At 43.4% G+C, this 20,163-nt stretch overlaps 1 protein-coding gene across 1 annotated transcript in view; it reads right to left on the bottom strand.

Annotated features, from left to right (window-relative positions):
• LOC122809251 (oocyte zinc finger protein XlCOF6-like) overlaps positions 1-20,163 on the bottom strand; it is a 551,808-nt gene that overhangs the window by 67,493 nt on the left and 464,152 nt on the right. The window lies entirely within an intron of this gene.

The following is a 20,163-nucleotide window of genomic DNA, read 5'->3' as shown; positions in this document are numbered from 1 at the left end:
AGCTTTGGGGCCCTGTGAAATAGTTTCAGGATCTGCAATAGGAGCCTTATACAGGTGATAATGTGTGTCCGGAACCCTGTAATATCTGTCGGGCTTAGCAGGGGCCGGGGGAAGAGAGTCAGGGGCAGTGCAAGCATCATTAAATGCATCATCCACAACTGTAAGTACTGGAGGAATGGCTAAAGGCCTATGCTGTGGCAAATGTAAAAAGGTCCTAAGCCTTTTCCTAGAATCTGAAAAATCCTGGCCCTGCCATTGAAATTGTTCTCTCATAGCATGCAAGGTTTCCCCAAAAGAAAATTCCTCAGGAGGAGAGGCAGAAGGAATGGAGTCTTCTGCGTCAGAGTCCTCATATGGAGAATAAGGGCCTTCTGGAGGATTTGAGTTTTCTGAATCATCAGAGGAATAATCTGTTGAAACTGGCTCAGGGGGCTCTGCTCTAGGCCTCTTCTCTGGAGGGATGAGAGGCCCTGTCAGGGTGAGGTTGGGATCCCCTGATCAAAGAAATGAGATCCTCTGCCAGGCTAAGCATTTGAGTACTAGAGCTAGGCCTGTGTGAGGGGGTTTTAGCAGGCACGGCCTTAGAAGATTTAGCTGCTTTAGCCCTAGAAAAAGCCTTAATTGACATGGATGCAGGTGGCCTAGCAGCTCCACGTGCAGGAGTAGATATGTCTAAGGGAATAGTATCTGATAAATCCTGAGAACCTGCAAGAGCAGGTGTAAATTCAGTAGCAGATTCAGCCATGCTGGATGAGGCCTCGGTTGTAGGAGGCATGCTTTCAGCCGAAGGAAGAACCGTGGACTCGGTTTCAGCTGAAACCGAGACACTCGCGGTTGGCTTAACCGCGGTTTCAGCCGAAACCGCGGACCGCGAGTGTCGGTCCTTTTCCTTACGCTTTTTAGCTAATTGTGAAGTCGGAGTCTCCGATGGCATGTTGTAAGCAAAAGCGGAGCCGAAAAACTCCTCTGCAAACTCCGACCGACGTCTAAGTGTCCGTCGGTTGAAGGAAGCACAGGCTAGACAAGCTGCTACGTCGTGGTCTGGGCCTAAGCAAGGAAGGCAGTAAGAGTGGAAATCCTTATGAGGTATTTGTTTCCCACAAGTTAAACAGTTATTCACCTTTTCTGACATCGGCTGAGGCAAGAAAGAGTCCCCAACGGGGTACTTAGCTTTTTAGAAGTCTTCGGTAGTAGTAATCTCTGGTTCTGATCGACCGGCACTTGCGAACAGCTTCTGCTTCGGGCGCCACGCGGCAAGAAAGACTGAGGAAAATGGCGTCGGCTGATGCCTTTATACCCAATTGACTGCAGCTATGACGTTGGGTGAAGTGCGACATCAGCCGAGGCCAGACCCAGACTTTGGAATCCGGCCGACCGAAGGGCTGCCTGAGGCAGGACAACCCATTTGTTAGGACTGCAGATGCATCCTTGAAGGACATCTACTGGGGCATTGCTGTCTTGAGCATCTTGGATCCAGTGGGCCAAGAGCTCCCCCTTCCTCTGCTTTAGGTCAGCATAGTGACATTGTACCTGCTCACCAGTTCAGGGGATGCCGGTGGCACTAGTGAGATTGCATGCCAGATGGTCCCAGGCATCACATTTGTATTGGGAGCCCTGGTACTGGCCCTGCAGCAGTCTCTCATAATGGTGTTGCACAAGGAGCCCAGCCATGACCCAGGACTCCAAAAAGCCTCAGTGATGCACCTGAAAGCATGCTCCCTCTCCAATTCCAGACATATCTCATGCAGTGATCAAACTACAACAGATTATGGCTGTATTTCCACCTGTGTGGTTTAAATAAGGCCATATTCCCATCTTTTGCCGTCAATTGACCATTTTCAAAAATGCTGAGCAATGCACGAACCCACTAAGCTGAGTTGAGCTGTGCATAAAGTGGAAAATGCTAAGAGGTGCTTATCAGTGAACAAATCTGCTTAGCTGAGCTGAATGGTGCTTAGAATTACACTTTCTAAGTAATGCTGAAACCAGCTAAGCACTGCTAAGCATTGCTCAGTTTTCAATTCATAAAATATTTACAGATTGGACATCAGTTATTCATTAGTGACATATTATTAGGTGTGTATATTTTACTTTACATGACATACCACTATGTGCTTTGATTACATAACCTTAGGGGTGTGACTGTACTGTGTGGGACACACGTGTTTACATGGGGGATTTTGCATCACATATCCATTGACTCTGCAATTTTGGATCAGCTACACTACCCTGGTTGACATATACCAATCACTACATCATTAAAAAAAAATAATTTTAACAATGCTTTCCCATGTAAAAATGAACAGCCTGTCTTGGTACTCGAACCATGAACTACTGCATGCAAAGCTGGAACTCTAACCACTATGCTAAGTCACCACTAAAGATTTCAGCTATACATTTGTATTTAGCTCCTACAAGATGTTTAAGCAAAGTGCTGCAATGTGCATACATGCTCAGCTACACTTAAAATTCACTTATAATGGAAATAAAATTGAATACAACCACTTTAATTAGATATATTACTAATAATAATAATAAATATTTGGTAATGCACAACCTGTCAACTTTCTAAGTCTGTCTGAGCAATATTTTATTAATTTTCCCTATTTTGGAACATTTGTCCCACGTTTATTTCTTGGCTTTATCCAGATTTCTTGCTGGGTGAGGTTGAGGTGCGTGTCCGAGGACACAATTTTACTGTAAAGTGCCGTACGGCACTTTGACAATGCAGGGGGTGGGTCACACACCCCCTGCATTGCATTCCATTCCGTACAGCATTTTGACAATGCATGGGGTGTGTTGCAGTTCCTGTCACACACCCCCCTGCATTGCATTGCATTGAATTGTAGAATTGTATTCATTTCTTTTCGGTGTCCACGGACACTGAAAGCATTTAAAAAGTGCTGTACGGCAGTTTGACAGCACAGGGAGCATGTCACGGATCTGTGAGCACTACTGCAATACATCCCCTGCACTTATTCAGTGTTCATCTCCTCAGATCCATCTCAGTAGCGAGTCTTCATTAATATGAAAGGTGCAGAGCTTAAAAGGGGATGTGGACGCGAACACCATTCACTCAGTGTAAGAATACCACTATTCCTACACAGAGTTTATTGAATACGGGGGACATTCACTTTAGTTCAAAATATTATTCCCCAATGATGAATTCATTAACAAGTGAATCTGTCCATCCAGAAACCCTTTTACCACTGTTGCACATGAGGTCAGTGTCTCATTTCAATAGAGACCGTCATCTAGACTCAGTGTTCACACTGCTGGGTATCAATTCTTGTCACAGTTGTTTTTCCATACCTCTCTCTCACATAAATGCACACACATATACCTATCAATAAATATATTAAAATATACAGAATGAAAAGAGGCATGTTTAAATTAGTGAGTATAGTGATATAACAGACCAATAGTGCAATGAAGACCAGATTACTGGAAAGGGAAAAAGTCAATGAACTATTATGCATAGCTAACTGGTGGAGAAGCTGGAATTAGATATGCCACATACCATGTAAAGATTTTGCTGTTGGAAAAATAAAGTGATACTGGAAAAGGAAGAAAAGTGTGACAAATTATTAAGCTAAAAATTTCAGACTCGATAAGGATGACATTCCTGGTTTATCTTGTATTGTGGCTGTACATTTTTATCTGGCACATACAGATGCTTTATTAGCACATAGACATCTAAGAAATCTAACAAAACAATTTATCACCAAAGAAAACCAAGTACTCAGCTAATTAGAACATACTCACTAATAATCCAAAACTGCTCAGGGCCTCAAATAATAAACTGTTAAATCCAGGGTAAGCTACACTGTGAACACCAAACATACAGAAAAAAAACTATACCATAGCCAACCAACTCAATGCCCTCTTTATACAGAGAGAGCAATCTTTAAAAACAAGGCCAAACTAATCAAGCTCTTGAGGGTCCTACTCAATCAAATAATCCCCTTCAACATTTCTCCTTCCAGCCAGTTCTCACGGATATCTTCAAAACACATCTGTAAAAATTAAAGCCTACTGTAACTGTCTCTAACAGTCTACCTGGTGAATATCTTAACATAGTAGCTGAGGCTATTGCATATCCAGTTTCAATTTTCATAAGTCATTCCATATTGGAAAATCCTGCTATGGAAAAATAGCATTCTTTATTCTACTGTACCATGGTGAAATCAATACAGATATTTCAAACTGCAAGTCAAATGCCATTTTATCTCTCCTATCAAAAATATTAGAAAAATGTATTCATATGCAACGTCTCAACTATCCCCATAACCAGCTTCTGTCTTCAACCCAACACCACTTCCTTCCTCATCACAGCACAGCTGCTACTTTGCTGAATTTTGTTAATTTCAATGCCCACAGAAATGCTGGAAGGCTAGTCTCCACCATCTTCCTAGACTCATCAAAAGCTATTCATACTTTCTCCCACCAGAAACTCTTACATAAACTCTCATCCTTGGGGATCACCCCTCTTCATTGCAGTGGCTCCACAGCTATGTCCAAACAAAGCACAAGCTACAAAATGGAAAAATTATTTCTCCACTTTCTTGCCAATAGGCACTGTGGTCAAACAAGGACCTAATTTAGGTCCCATACTTTTCAATATATTAATCAATGACCTCTACACTTCCAGAAAAAAATGCTACAGTAGTTCAATGTGCTGATGACTTCACTCTGATTCACTCTGCCAAATCTCTCTCTAAACTGCAAGACCTTATACCACAATCATGCGTATTAATCATAACATTGCTAAATAATTCACAACTACTTCTAACTGCCCCCCAAAACTTAATTATTGCTTCAAGTCCCAAAATAGCTCTCTACCAGAACAATACCAATATAATTTCTGCCAACACCACCTTGACAGAACAAGTGAACCACACAAAATTACTGGCGGTCATCATAGAAATTCAGCCATGTATCATATGGTTAAAAAAAACTCATCATAAACTAGGTCCATTATAGAGAGGGAAAACCTGCCTCACTGTCACAGCCAGAAGACATATAGCCTCTATCGACAGACCACACTTCTGCCTAACCTTCAGAGAATTAAACTGATTACAGCTACCTCATCACCCAGCTCTTTTTCAGCTAATCATGATATGCAGGCTTCTTTATAAGCCAGAAGACTGCCTATCCCTTAACATCTTAATGCAACACCATGCCCCCACAGAATTTTACACTCTAGAGAAAAATCACTAATCAGTGTAACCAAACCATCTAATACTAACTGATTCCCTATACTGTGATTATCCAACACTCCAGGAAAACAATTTGTTGAAAGGGTATGAAGAAGGACTCTGGAAGATTCAGTTTGAAGCCCAGTTGGGAAAGGAGGGATGCAATCTTGTCGAAGTACTGCAATCACCTGGATACAGAATCTGAAAAAATGAGAAAGTCATCTAAATAAGGAAAAAATGTGGATACCTAGGGTTCAGCAGTAGGCAAGCACTGGGGCAGAACACTTTGTAAACACTCAAGGTGCAGTAAATAGCCCAAAGGGCAATGCAAAAAGCAAATATAAGCCAAACACAGCAAATGTCAAAAATTTTGTGAAATTAGGAGCAATAGGAATATGGTAAGCACCCTTGAAATCTAGTGTTACCATGAAACACTGACCTGGAAGCAACGGTATGACCGACTGTAAAGTTAGCGTTTTAAATTTGGAACTTCTACAAAGGTGTTTATAAAGGCCAAATCTAGGATGGGTCTTTGGTACCAAAAAATATTGTGGAGTAAAATCCTTAGCCCATGTCAGGCACTGGTTCTATGAATTATGCTTCTACCATGTGATGGAGCACAGGAGGAAACAGATTATTCTGGTCTGATGGGTGTGTGGGAAATGCACTAAAAAGGTGAGTATTTTCTTTCAACTAGTGTATCCTCTCTGAATTATTCTCATAAAACATTTGTCTGAGACTATTTGCAGCCAAGCTGCAGGGCTGAGAGAGAGCTTGGGGGGGGGGGAGGGGGCAGGGGTAGCTAGGGATGTTCTGGCATAGTCATTCCTTTGCAGGGGAGTTGATCTTTTTTTGGAAAGGAACCTATCTTGTTTGGTTTTGAGGAATTATCTTCCAGCCATTTCCTGTTGCATCTCTGACTTTTGGTAGATGTCCTTGCCTTCACCGCTGCAGTGTTCATAATGTATGGGATTCACTGATGTGAAGCCCATCGTCCAGCCAGTCTACCAAACTACCTGCTTTAAGGTACACTGAATGTCACCGAAACACTCCTCCTGTATTGTAGGGCATAAAGGTGACGTTCAGGCGTACCATCCTCAGCACTGATTGCCCCAGTAGGAACAGCAGTCCAAGGAAAACCAAAGAGAACCTGCACATCCAGGAATGAAAAAAGACTAGGGGGATGGTGGGGAGGGAGTGAATACTGCAGCAGTGAAGCAAAGGACATCTACCGTTATGGTAAGATTTTACATAACTGTATTATGTCCTTACAATCACTGCTGCAATATTCGCAACGTATGGGAGCGTGCCAAACCTCAAAAAGAAACTTGGGAGGAGGAAGCAGCAGTAGCGCCTTCTAACAAACCATGAAGAATGGGATTAGCAAAACCAATTCTAGCTCTGGAGATACCATGCAACTTCTAGTATTTGGTAAAAGTATACATAGAAGTACAGGCAGCTGCTTCTAGAACAGAATTAGTGTCTGAGCCCTTGAAAAAATCACCAGAAGAAGCCACAGCTCTGGTAAAATAAACCTTTACAGAAGAAGGAAAGCTCTCATCATGAAAAGTGTAACAAAAGGAAATAGCCTTTGAAATCCAAGTAGAAATAGCTTGCTTGGAAACAACCAATCCTAAAGACCTAGGATGACAGAAAACAAACAACTGATTAGATTTTCTGATAGCTTTAGTGTTATCAAAATAAAATCTCAGCTGTCTATGCGTGTCTAAGGTATGCAACACTCTCTCACTGTCAGACTGCAGAGAGGGGAGAAAAGTAGGCAAATTAATAGACTGATTAAGTGACAACTCATTAACCACCTTGGGCATAAAAGCAGGATTAGTATGCAAGAACACCCTGTCCTCATGGAATATCAAAAAAGGTGGACAAGCCATAAGGGCTTGCAACTCAGACACCCGTCTTGCAGAAGCAAGAGCTAACAAAAGAAAGTACAGTTTTGTACCTGCCATAAATGTAGATGTCCGATAGGTATGCATCTGCAGTCATAACATATGGGTTGTCCTGCCTCAGGCAGCCCTTCGGTCGGCCGGATTCCAAAGTCTGGGTCTGGCCTCGGCTGATGTCGCACTTCACCCGACGTCATAGCTTCTGGGGTATAAATTCTTGCCCCAGATGCCAGGTGCCCTCTAGGAAGGCTAAATTTGGATAAATGTAGAAAATTCCAAACAGTAGTAAGCAAAATATATATACATATATACATACAAACAGATACACCATAATAGATTCCCCCAGCTAGCTAAAAGAGGGGTAAGCACCCTAGGAATACCACAGAGGGGAAGGAGGGTGGGTAATCCTGACTGCAGATGCATACCTATCGGACATCTACATTTATGGTAGGTACAAAACTGTACTATGTCCTTCAAGGATGCATCTGCAGTCCTAACATATGGGTAGAATACCATAGCCAAACTGGGGGAGGAGGCACTAAGATAATGATGGTGTAGTTAAGATCCCCTGTAAAACTGCAGTTGCAAAACCTGCTTGGGATCTGGAGTATAAAGGAAGATTGTAATGCTTGGCAAATGTATGCATGGAGCTCCAAGTAGCAGCTTCTAAAATGTCTTTGGTAGCCACTCCTCATAGGAAAGCTGTAGTGGTGGCTGTGGCTCTTGTGGAGTGAGGCCTGATATTTTCAGGAGTTGTCTTTCCATGAAAAGAGTAGCAGAATCGAATGCAATTTCCTATCCATTTTGAAATTGTCTGTTTGGAAATTGCTTTTCCTTGCACTCCTGTTGCATATGCTACCAGAAGCTGGTCAGTTTTTCTGCTGGTTTTAGTTCTGTCCAGATAGTAGCGTAGTTGTCTGTGTACATCCAAGGTGTGCAATAGTTTTTCCCCCCTGTTCTGTGGGTTAGGGAAGAACGTAGGCAAATGAATAGCTTGGTTCAAGGATACCCTGGATACCACCTTTGGCATGAAAGTAGGATTGGTTCTCAGAGACACTCTATCCTGGGGAAAGATAAGGAAAGGCTGCACTGCCATTAATGCCTGTAACTCGGATACCCTTCTTGCTGAAGTGATTGCTAGAAGGAAAGCAGTTTTCCAAGATAAGAACTGTAAATCTGCTGATGCTGCTGGTTCAAAAGGGGGAAGTGTTAATTTTTCCAGCACAGAATTGAGATCCCATGCAGGCAGAGGTGGTTTCCTTGGAGGTTTTACAAAAATTGTCTGAGGAGAGGGTGAGAGAAGATAGGAGGATCCATGTTGTACTCTGCTGAAATTGCTGAAGCATGAATCTTAATGGAAGAATAGGACAGGCCATTGTGGAACAGTTCTGCTAAGTATTCTAGGATGTGTGCTAGGTTTGCCAGTGTGACATTTGTACCCTTTGATGCACTCCAAATGAGGAATCTCTTCCATTTAGCTGAGTATGTTTTTCTTGTGGAGGGTCTGCGAGCCTCCAGGATAATGTCCTTGACTCTCTGAGATAAAACAGTTTGGTTTTGTTTTATGCAATTTTCCAGGCAGTTAGCTGCAGTGTTTTCAAGTTTGGATGCAGGGTCTTGTAGTTGTTCTGCGTTAGAAGTAAAGGCCATAGAGGTAGAGGCCATGAGTTCGTCCGAGACATGCTTCTCAGTAGCGGATACCAATGCTGCCTTGGCCAGTCTGGAGCTATCAGAATCACCTTTGGCTGTTCCTCCCTGATCTTCAGTAGAACTTTGTACATTAATGGGAGAGGTGGAAAGGCATAAACTGTCAGGGCCTTCCAGCTGAAAGAAAGGGAGTCCACCCTCCAGGCTTGTGGGTGGTATTCTCTTGAGCAGAATTTCTTCAGTTGGTGGTTGAGTGGGGAGGCGAACAGGTCTATCTCTGGCATTCCCCATTTCTTTGTTATGTTTTTGAAGATGTCTGGATGCAGCATCCATTCGTGAGCATCCGTGGTAGTTCTGCTTAAGCTGTCTGCTAGTGAATTCTCTTTTCCTGGTACGAATTTGGCTTGCAGTTGAATGTTGAGATTCAGGCCTAGGTTCCACAGGTCCATTGCCATCCGGCATAGAGGGTAGGAATGCGTGCCTCCCTGTTTGTTGATGTACCACATGACTGTGGTATTGTCTGTCCTTATCAGCAGATGTCCTTGCTGGAGGAATGATTTGAATGCCTCGATTGCATGCTTCACTGCCAGCATCTCCTTTAGATTTATGTGTAGATTCAGCTGGTCTTGAGACCATAGGCCTTGGATACACTTGTCTTCCATGTGTGCCCCCCAGCCTAGGTCTGAGGCATCCGTGGTGATGGTCTGCCTTGGTTGTGGTTTGTGGAAAGGCAACCCTCTGTTGGTGTGGCAGGCCTGAGCCCACCACAGGAATTCTTTTTCAGGCATGGAATGATTGGTATCATGGTTTCTAGACTGTGTCTGTGTTGAGACCATACATTCCTTAGGTACCATTGTAATTTTCTCATATGCAGCCTGGCATGCGGGATCAAGATTATGCAAGATGCCATGTAACCCAGGGCCTGCAGGACTTTCCTTGCAGTAAGCTGAGTTTGTCTTGTCAAAGCCATGAAGTAGACTGGGAGTTGCTTTTGTTTTTCTTCTGTGAGAAAAGCCATCTGAGTTATTGTGTCCAGTTCTGCACCCAAAAATGTTATCCTTTGGGATGGCACTAGTCTTGACTTCTGGATGTTGACTGTGTATCCCAAGGCTAGTAACAGTTGTATGACATAGGCCAAATCCTTTATTATTTTTGTCTTGTTGTCCGGTTGTATTAGGCAGTCATCCAGGTATGGGTAGATATGAATTCCCTGAAGCCTGCAATGTGCAATTACTGATGCCAGGCATTTCGTGAATACTCTGGGCGCAGTAGATAAGCCAAAGGGCAATGCTGAGAATTGATAATGCTCTGATCCTGCAAGAAATCTGAGGTGTCTTCTGCAATCTGGTCGTATAGGGACGTGCAGGTATGCCTCCTTGAGATCTAGAGTCACCAGCCAAGACTCCTTGCCCAACATGGGAAGAAGTTGCTGTAGGGTCAGCATCTTGAATTTTGGTACAATGAGATATGTGTTTAGTGCGGACAAGTCGAGAATAGGCCTCCATTGAGTTTCTTTTCTTGGTACAAGGAATAGTCTGGAGTAAAATCCTTGGCCTTGATCCATAGATGGTACCCTTTCTATTGCTCTCATCCTTAGTAAGTTGATGATTTGTTTTAGAGCCTCTGGCTTCTGGCTTGGTGGAAGGTTTGGCATTCCTCTCTTTTTTGGTAAAGTGTGGAAGTGAAACCTGTAGCCTTTGTCTATTGTTTGCAATGTCCATTTGTCTCCTGTAATGCAATGCCAGTTTTTAAAATAAAGCTAACTTTCCGCCCAAGGGTGCTTCCAGTTGCTCCCTGGTAGGCGGAATCAGAGCCAAGTCATTGTGTCTGTCCTGTGGAAGTGGTTGTAGTCGCAGCTGTGGCGGTACTCCTCTGGTTGGCAGGTTGCCACTGACGACCCCTGTAGGCACCCCTTGATTGACCTCTGCCTCTTGGGCGTCTATTTCTGCCTCTCTGTGCTCTGGAGGTGTCTGGAAAGGACCAATTCTTTGAAGGCCAGTTTCTGCTGAACCTCGGAGGTTGGACCTGCAGAAAATCCTTGACTGTTTGCACAGATTTAGCTTTTTCTTCCACTTTCTTTAGAATCTCCTGTGCAGGGGAGCCAAATAAACTTTGTTTCTCCATAGGGGCATCTAGGAGTTTAGACTTGACATGGTCTGGCAAGGATTGCTCTTTTAGCCAGGCATGCCTTCGAATCACTGTTCCAGTCATAGTTGATCTAAATGAAGCCTCCAGTGCATCATAGCCACATTTTAAGAAATGATTACTGACCTGCTGAGAGTTGTGTACCAAATCCTGAAGGGACTTACGGTCTAAAGGTTCAGGAGAGGAAAGCTTTTTATTCAGCTGATCTAACAAAAATTCCTGGTACTGTATCATATGGAACTGACAGTTTAAAGCCCTGGCAGAAAGAGTAGCAGATGTATAAACCTTTTTACCCCATCTCTCTAATGCTCTTGACTCTCTTTCAGAGGGTAGGGGGTTTTGGGCAGTGGCAGCTGCAACACCCTTTGGGCCCTGAGAAATAGTTTCTGGGTCTGCAGCATGGGCTTTATACAAATGGAAGTGAGAATCCTGGACCCTGTAATATCTGTCAGGTTTGGCAGGGGCCGGGGGAAGAGAATCAGGGGCAGAACTGACATCATTGTCTGCATCATCAACAACTGATAGTACAGGTGGAATGGCTAAAGGCCTATGCTGTGGCAAGTGTAAAAAAGTCCTTAGCCTTTTCCTAGAATCAGAAAAATCCTGACCCTGCCATTGAAAGTGTTCCCTCATTGAGTGTAAAGTCTCCCCAAAGGAAAATTCTTCTGGGGGGGAGGCAGAAGGAATTCAGTCTTCTGCATCCGAATCCTCATAAGGTGAGTATGGTCCTTCCTGATGGTCTGATAAATCTGATCTATCCGAGGAATAATCAGAGGAGAGAGGTTCAGGGGGTTCAGTCCTAGGCCTTTTGTCAGGAGGAGGTTGTGAGGCCCTGTCTGGGTGAGGTTGGGATCCCCTAATCAGAGATATAAGGTCCTCAGCAAGGCTGAGAATCTGAGAACTTGAGGAAGGTCTCTGAGAGGAAGATTTTGTTGGCAAGGCCTTGGAAATTTTAGCTGCTTTAGCCCTGGAGAAGGCCTTAATGGACATAGAAGCAGGGGGTCTAGCTGCCCCACGTGCAGGAGTAGAAATGTCCAACGGAATGGTGTCGGACAATTCTTGTGCGCCTGCTTCTTCGGTAGGAATTTCTGTAGCCGACACAGCCGGGGCCTCTCTGGTCTCGGTTGTCGGAGGCATGTTTTCGGCAGAAGGAAGAACTGAGGACTCGGTTTCAGCCGAAACCGAGACACTCGCAGTAGGCCTAACCGTGGTTTCAGCCGAAACCGCGGGCCGCGAGTGTCGGTCCTTTTCCTTGCGGTTTTTGGCTAAATGTGTAGTCGGAGTCTCCGACGGCATTTTATATGCAAAAGCGGATCCAAAAAACTCTTCTGCAAACTCCGACCGACGTCTAAGAGTCCGTCGGTTGAAGGAAGCACAGGCTAAACAAGCTGATACGTCGTGGTCTGGGCCTAAGCAAGGAAGGCAGTAAGAGTGGAAATCCTTATGTGGTATTTGTTTCCCACAAGTTAAACAATTATTTACTTTGTCTGACATCAGCTGAGGCAAGAAAGAGTCCCCAACGGGGTACTTAGCTTTTTTAGAAGTCTTCGGTAGCTGAAATCTCTGGATCTGACCGACCGGCACTTGCGAACAGCTTCTGCTTCGGGCACCGCGCAGCAAGAAAGACTGGGGAAAATGGCGTCAGCTGATGCCTTTATACCCCAGAAGCTATGACGTCGGGTGAAGTGCGGCATCAGCCGAGGCCAGACCCAGACTTTGGAATCCGGCCGACCGAAGGGCTGCCTGAGGCAGGACAACCCATATGTTATGACTGCAGATGCATCCTTGAAGGACATCTGTCTTTCAAGAACAATGTTGCAAGGAAGCCAAAACAGCAGGCTCAAAAGGAGCCTAATTCAATTTCTCCAGAAAGAAATTAAAGATCCCAGAGAGGAGGAACAGGCTTCGAAACTGCTTAACCTCAAATCTAGATGCTAATGGAGGAGTTAAAGGCAGACAAGCAGAAAGAGCTGATAAGTGGACCTTAATACAAGAGTAAGCCAAACCAGCACAGAGCAACTCACACAAATAAGACAGAACCAAATAAACATCCACAGTAAGTGGATCCAGGTTACAAGAGAGACACCAAATATAAAAACCTCTTCCATTTAGATAAGTAGGATTTCCTAGTAGTAGATTCCCTGGCCTCCTGCAAGACCTGCAGCACGTCCTCAGAATAAAGGTGTCTATAAGGAATCAAAACCCTATCACACACAGTGTCAGTTGAAGCATGGACAGGTGGGGATGGAGGAGAGATACCTTGTATTGTGTGGAGTAGATCCATCCTGTGAGGTAACTTGTGATGACTGTCCTTGGCTAGATGCAGAAGTAAAGGGAGCCAGTGCTGTCGCAGCCAAAAGGGAGTCCCCAACAACATTTTGGGAGCATCCTATTGAATCTTGATCAGGACTCTCGGAATACGAGGAAGGGAATACATAAAGAAACACGCCCTTCTAAGAAAGTGAGAGGGCATCCACCTTCCACACCACAGGACCTAGGACTCTGGCACAAAACAGAGGAAGTTGTCTGTTGAGAGGGGAGGCAAAGAGATCTACTTGAGGAATACTCCACTGGTGAACAATGTCCAGAAACACATCCCTCTGAAGCATCCATTCATGGGTTTGAGTGAAGGACCTGCTCAGTGTCTGCCACAATGTTTTGATCTGAAGGAATATAAACTGCCTGAAGAGTCAATTGATACTTGACAGCCAGATCACATAGCAGAAGTTCCAGTCGGCAAATAAGGTAAGATCTTGTTCACTCCTGTTTGTTGACAAACCACATAACTGTGGTGTTGTCTGTGAATTCCTTGAAAGACCCTAGAGAGAAAAAGGGATGAAAGGCCTGAAGAGCCAACATAAGAGCTATCATCTCTTTGATGTTGATGTGCACCCTCTGCTGATGGTGCAACCACACTCCCTGAACCTTCAGGGGAGCAAAACACTGCTCCCCATCCCACATCTGGAGAATCTGTGAACAGATCCTGAGAGGGAAGAGGAGGTAGAAAAGGGAGCCCTAGATTCAGAAACAACTGCTAAATCCACCACAGACATTCCTTCTTGAAACAAGGGAGAAGAGAAACTGTAAAGTCTAGAGGATGGGTATATGTTGAAGCCACACTGACTTCAGAAACCACTCCAACTTCCTTATGTGGAGTTTTGCCAGAGGGAGCATCAGAATGATGGATGCCATGAAACCCAGAGCTCTCAGAAACTCCCTGGCTGTAACGGAGGCCAGGGGATGAAGAGCTTGAAAGTAAGAAATGAGAGTTAAGGCCTTTGGAGGAGGCAGGGATGTGTAGAGCATCCAAGCCTTCTTTTGGGCACACATGTTCAGACAGGATGTTGTGCATTAGTCCAGATCAGGGAAGAGAATTTTTGCAGCAGATATTTTGCAATATTTGACAAACACTAGCCAGGATTTTTGCCAGGTCAAAAATGTAACAGTTCACAGATAGCAACATTTGTTGCATCTCTGATGGTTGTTAATGCTAGGAGTATTAATAATAACGTTTTTTTTATTAGAAAATTTGCTACGTTCCCACAGGATTGATGTTGTTATAGTTTGTGAAACATGGTTAAAGAACAATGACTGGAAACCAATTCTGACAGGATATAAATGTTTTTACTGCAACAGTCATTCTAACAAAAAATTAGGTGGAGGTTTTATGATAGGGATTAAAGACAGCTATGAGACTTGTGATTATTACATGTTCAATGATAACACCAATACTATAGACTGTGCAACTGTGACAATAAAGACAACCCTGGAACATATAACAATTGTTGGAGTGTACAGACCACCAAAGTCAAGTGCAGATGACCTAGAGGAATTCATACATTTCTTACATGAAACACAGGAGGGAAGAATAATATTAGCTGGGGACTTAAATTTTCCAGAAACAGACTGGAATAATATTGATGCAACAACGTTAGTAAAGAAATTATTCACAGAGTATATTCAGGAACAACAAATGCTTCAGATTGTAAAAAAGCCTAGCAGAGGACGGAATATACTACATATTGTTTGTGTTCCCAAAGAAATTACTGTAACCAAGTCAGGTTTTACCACCATTGATGTGCAGTGATCATGGGGATATTAAAGTTAATTTGTTGCTAGATAATTTTGCCAAACTGAAATCTAAGCCAATGCACAGAAGGTTAATTACAGATTATAGGGAAGCAAAACAGTTACTATATATAAAACTAACTGGAGTGAGGTGTTCAGTGGAAAAACTGCAGATGGAACATGGAAAGTTTTGAAAGAGAAACTGCTTGAGTGCAAAAAGTCAAAAAAATGTTTAACATCAGGATCTAGGCACGCAACATCAGGGGGTAAATTTCCATAAGAACAAGATACCTGATTAAGGTGAGAGACAACAAATATAAGAAATGGAAGAGAGGTCAAACTACAACTTTGAAAACTGAAATAAATGAGCTGGACAAACAGATTAAGCATAGTGTTAGACAAGATCAAGAAAATTTTGAACAAAATGTATATAAAGATATTGAGCATAATAGGAAACCTTTTTATAGATGCATAAGATGTGGGAAGGAGTAAAGATACACAAATTGATAAACTGTGTGCAGATTCTAAAATTTATTCTCAGACACAACAGATTATAGATATATTTACAAAATCTTATGCAAAGCAGTTTGGCTCCACAAAAGGGGTGGTAAGTTGTCCTAGTGACATCCAGGTAACCCCAGACACTGGAATCAAATTAGATTATATTGAAAAAGAACTGTGCAAACTGGATCCAAACAAAGCGCAGGGAGGAGACGGAATAAGTAACAATGACCTGAGAACACTTCAGCAGGAACTTACTACCATTACATCTATTATTTACTAGGTCATATAAATATTGGGGAAATTCCTCAAGATTGGAGACATGCACTTATTAAACCTGTCTTTAAGGGAAAGGGGAGTAGGACAACCCAGAATCGTATAGACCCTTAAGTCTACTTTCATGTTGTGGAAAAATAACAGAGAAGGTAATACTGGATAAGTTATTGTCAGAACTGCCAGTGAATACAAAATGTAGCAAACAGCAACAATACAATCCAAAAATAGCAAAAATACAATCCAAAAATAGCAGGATACAGATTCCCCAACACTCGAGACTTCGAATACCAATAAAACAACTCTGAGCGAACCCTGTTTAAGAGCTTTAGTGTATATTGCTCTCTTTGAATAAATTTCTTGTTTTATTGGTATTCGAAGTCTCGAGTGTTGGGGAATCTGTATCCTGCTATTTTTGGATTGTATTATTGTCAGAACTGGACAGGTTGGGACTTGAAACCATATATCAGCATGCATATGTTGAAAATAGATCTATTACCACCTGTAAAGTACAGTTTTGTACCTACCATAAATGTAGATGTCCGATAGATATGCAACTGCAGTCCTGACATATGGGTTGTCCTGCCTCAGGCAGCCCTTCGGTCGGCCGGATTCCAAAGTCTGGGTCCGGCGCCGGCTGATGTCGCCTCTTCCCTGACGTCAGAGCGGCTGGGGTATAAAAGCATCAGCCGACGCCATCTTCTTCAGTGTTTCTTGCCCCAGATGCCAGGTGCCCTCCAAGGAAGGCTAAATTTAGAGAATGGATAAAAATTCCAGACATGCACAACAGTAATAAACAGATACACCATAACAGATATCCCCAGCTAATTTGAAAAAGGGGGAGTGGACCCAAAAAAGAGAATTACAGAGGGGTAGGAGGGAGGAAATTTGACTGCAGTTGCATATCTATCGGACATCTACATTTATGGTAGGTACAAAACTGTACTATATCCTTCAAGAATGCAACTGCAGTCCTGACATATGGGTTGAATACCATAGCCAAGCTGGGGGTGGTAGGATTTAAGATAAGGATGGTGTAGCTAAAATGCCCTGCAGGACTGCAGAAGCAAAGCCTGCTCGGGATCTGGAATATAAAGGCAGGTTGTAATGTTTGGAAAATGTATGCACGGAGCTCCATGTAGCAGCTTCTAGAATGTCCTTTGTAGCCACCCCTCTTAGAAAGGCTATGGAGGTGGCTGTAGCTCTGGTGGAGTGTGGCCTGATATTGGCTGGCACACCTTTTCCATGGAAAGAGTAGCAGAATCTGATGCAGTCTCCAATCCATTTAGAAATTGTTTGTTTGAAAATTGCCTTTCCTTGTACTCCAGCAGCGTAAGCTACAAATAGTTGGTCAGACCTTCTGTTGGCCTTTGTTCTGTCCAAGTAGTAGCGCAATTGTCTGTGTATGTCCAAAGTGTGCAGAAGCTTTTCTCCTTTATTTTGAGGATTGGGAAAGAAAGTAGGCAGGTGAATTGCTTGATTTAGAGAAACCCTGGATATCACTTTTGGCATGAATGAAGGATTGGTTCTTAAGGAGACTCTGTCCTGATGGAAAATGAGAAATGGAGGTACTGCCATGAGGGCCTGTATCTCCGAGACTCTTCTTGCTGAAGTAATCGCCAACAGGAAAACTGTTTTCCAGGAGAGAAATTGTAATTCTGAAGATGCTGCTGGCTCAAAAGGAGGAAGAGTTAATTTTTCCAAGACGAAGTTGAGGTCCCATGCAGGCACTGGTGGTTTTCTTGGAGGTTTTATATTCTTTATCCCTCTTAGAAACTGTCTTAGCAAAGGATGTGAAAACACAGGTGGATCACAGTTGTATTTTGCTGAAATTGCTGAAGCGTGTATTTTTATGGAAGAATATGAAAGGCCATTGTGAAGCATTTCTGCCAAGTATTCTAGTATCTGTGGGATGCTCATTACTGATGCATCCTGACCCTTGTTGGCATTCCAGATGTTGAATCTCTTCCATTTAGCTGAATAAGGTTTTCTTGTGGAAGGTCTGCGTGCTTCCAGTAAGATCTCTTGAACTTTTTTGGAGAGAGAGATATGGGGAGAAGTCATGGAAACCTCCAAGCTGTCAGTTGCAATGTTTGCAGGTTGGGATGAACAGTCCTGTAATTGTGCTGAGTTATAAGCAGAGGCCATTGAGGCAGGGGCCACGGCTTGGCGCGAGTTATGCTCCTTAGTAATGGATACCAGTGCTGTCTTGGCCAGTCTGGAGCTATCAAAATGCCTTTTGGTTGTTCTGCTTTGATCTTCAGTAACACCTTGGTCATTAATGGTAGAGGTGGGAATGCATAGATTGTTAGAGAATACCAGCTGAAGGAGAGAGCATCCATTCTCCAGACTTGAGGATGGTGTGTCCTTGAGCAGAACTTCAGATGATGATGATTGAGGTGTGAGGCAAAGAGATCTATGTCCGGCCTTCCCCACGCACGAGTTATTTGTGAAAAAATGTCTGGATGCAACATCCATTCGTGCGGGTCCATAATGTTTCTGCTTAGACTGTCCGCCAGAACATTGTCCTTGCCTGGAACAAACTGGGATTGCAACTGTATGTTCAGTTTCAGGGACTTTTCCCAAAGAGTCATTGTTAGTCTGCAGTGGGGGTAAGAATGGGTGCCTCCCTGTTTGTTTATGTACCACATAACAGTGGTGTTGTCTGTCTTTATTAGCAGATGACCTTGCTGAAGAAATTTTCCGAAGGCCTCGATTGCATGAATCACTGCCAACATCTCTTTTTGATTGATGTGCAGATGCAATTCCCGGGGTGCCCATTGCCCTTGAATGCACCTGCCCTCCATGTGCGCCCCCCATCCATGATCTGAGGCGTCTGTTGTAATGGTTTGGCTTGCTTGAGGTTTGTTGAAAGACATGCCTTTGTTTAGCTGGCTTGCTTGTGCCCACCACAAAAATTCCTTTTGTAGACATGGAATGAGTGGAATAACTGCTTCTAAGTCGTGGCTGTGTTGAGACCATAAACTTTTTAGGTACCATTGTAGTTTTCTCATGTGTAGTCTTGCCAGTGGAATCAGAAGAATGCAAGATGCCATGAAACCCAGGGCCTGCAGGATTTTCCTTGCAGTCATCTGGGTGTGCTTTGCTAGGCTTTTGAAGTAATGTGGTAATTGTTCTTATTTTTCTTTTGTGAGGAAAGCCATTTGTGAGTTTGTGTCCAGTTTGGCTCCTAGAAAAATTATTTGTTGGGATGGCAGTAGTCTTGATTTTTGAATGTTGACTGTGTATCCCAAAGCCTGTAGTAAGTGAATGACATAGTCCAAGTTTCTTATCAAGGCTTGCTTGTTGTCCGCTTGTATAAGGCAGTCGTCCAGGTAAGGGTATATTTGTATCCCCTGAAGTCTGCAATATGCAATTACTGATGCCAGGCATTTCGTGAATACTCTGGGTGCAGTAGATAAGCCAAAAGGCAATGCCGAGAATTGATAATGCTCTGACCCTGCAAGAAATCTGAGGTATCTTCTGCAGCTGTGTCTGATTGGGACATGCAGGTATGCCTCCTTGAGGTCCAGAGTAACCAGCCAAGACCCCTTGCCCAGCATGGGAAGAAGTTGCTGTAACGTCAGCATTTTGAATTTTGGCACAATGAGAAAAGTGTTTAGAGCGGACAAGTCCAGTATAGGTCTCCATTGCTTTTCTTTTCTTGGAACAAGGAACAGTCTTGAGTAGAATCCCTGGCCTTGTTCCTGAGGAGGAACCCTTTCTATTGCTTTGATTTGTAGCAGCTTTGAAACTTGTATGAGTGCCTCTGCCCTTTGATTTTGTGGCAGGTTTGGCATGCCTTGTCTTGTTGGTAAGGTATGGAAGTGGAAACTGTAACCTTTGTCTATTATGTCCAAAATCCATTTTTCCTTTGTAAAAACGTGCCAATTTTTTGAAAATAAAGATAATTTTCCGTCTAAAGGTGCTTCTCTTTGAGCCTTGGTCGGCGGTGTCAAAGTCAAGTCATTGTGATTGTCCCTGTGGAGCAGTAGAAGTCCCTGCGCCACTTCTCTGATTAGTTGGTTGTCATTGGCGGCCCCTGTAGGAGCCTCGGTATTACCCTCTACCTCGAGCACGCCTGTTTTTTTCCCCTTTGGAACTTGTCAGTGTCTGGAAAGGACCAATTCTTCGAAGGCCAATTCCTGCTGAACCCTGGTGGCTGAACCTGGAGGAAATATTTGACTGTTTGTACTGATTTAGCCTTTTCCTCAATTGATTTCAACACACCCTGTGCATTAGCACCAAATAGCTTGTGTTTTTCCAGAGGTGCATCTAGAAGCTTTACTTTAACATGATCTGGCAATGTCTGTTCTTTCAACCAAGCATGTCTACGTATGACGGCCCCTGTCATAGCTGCCCTACATGAAGCTTCCAATGCATCATAACCACACTGAAGAAAATGATTGCTAACCTGCTGAGTA

Source organism: Protopterus annectens, chromosome 8.part0 (genome assembly GCF_019279795.1).
Source record: "Protopterus annectens isolate FY-2018-M chromosome 8.part0, PAN1.0, whole genome shotgun sequence".
NCBI classification, from domain to species: Eukaryota; Metazoa; Chordata; order Ceratodontiformes; family Protopteridae; genus Protopterus; species Protopterus annectens.
The sequence above is the reverse complement of the archived record's forward strand: the minus strand, read 5'-3'. Positions and strand labels throughout refer to the sequence as shown.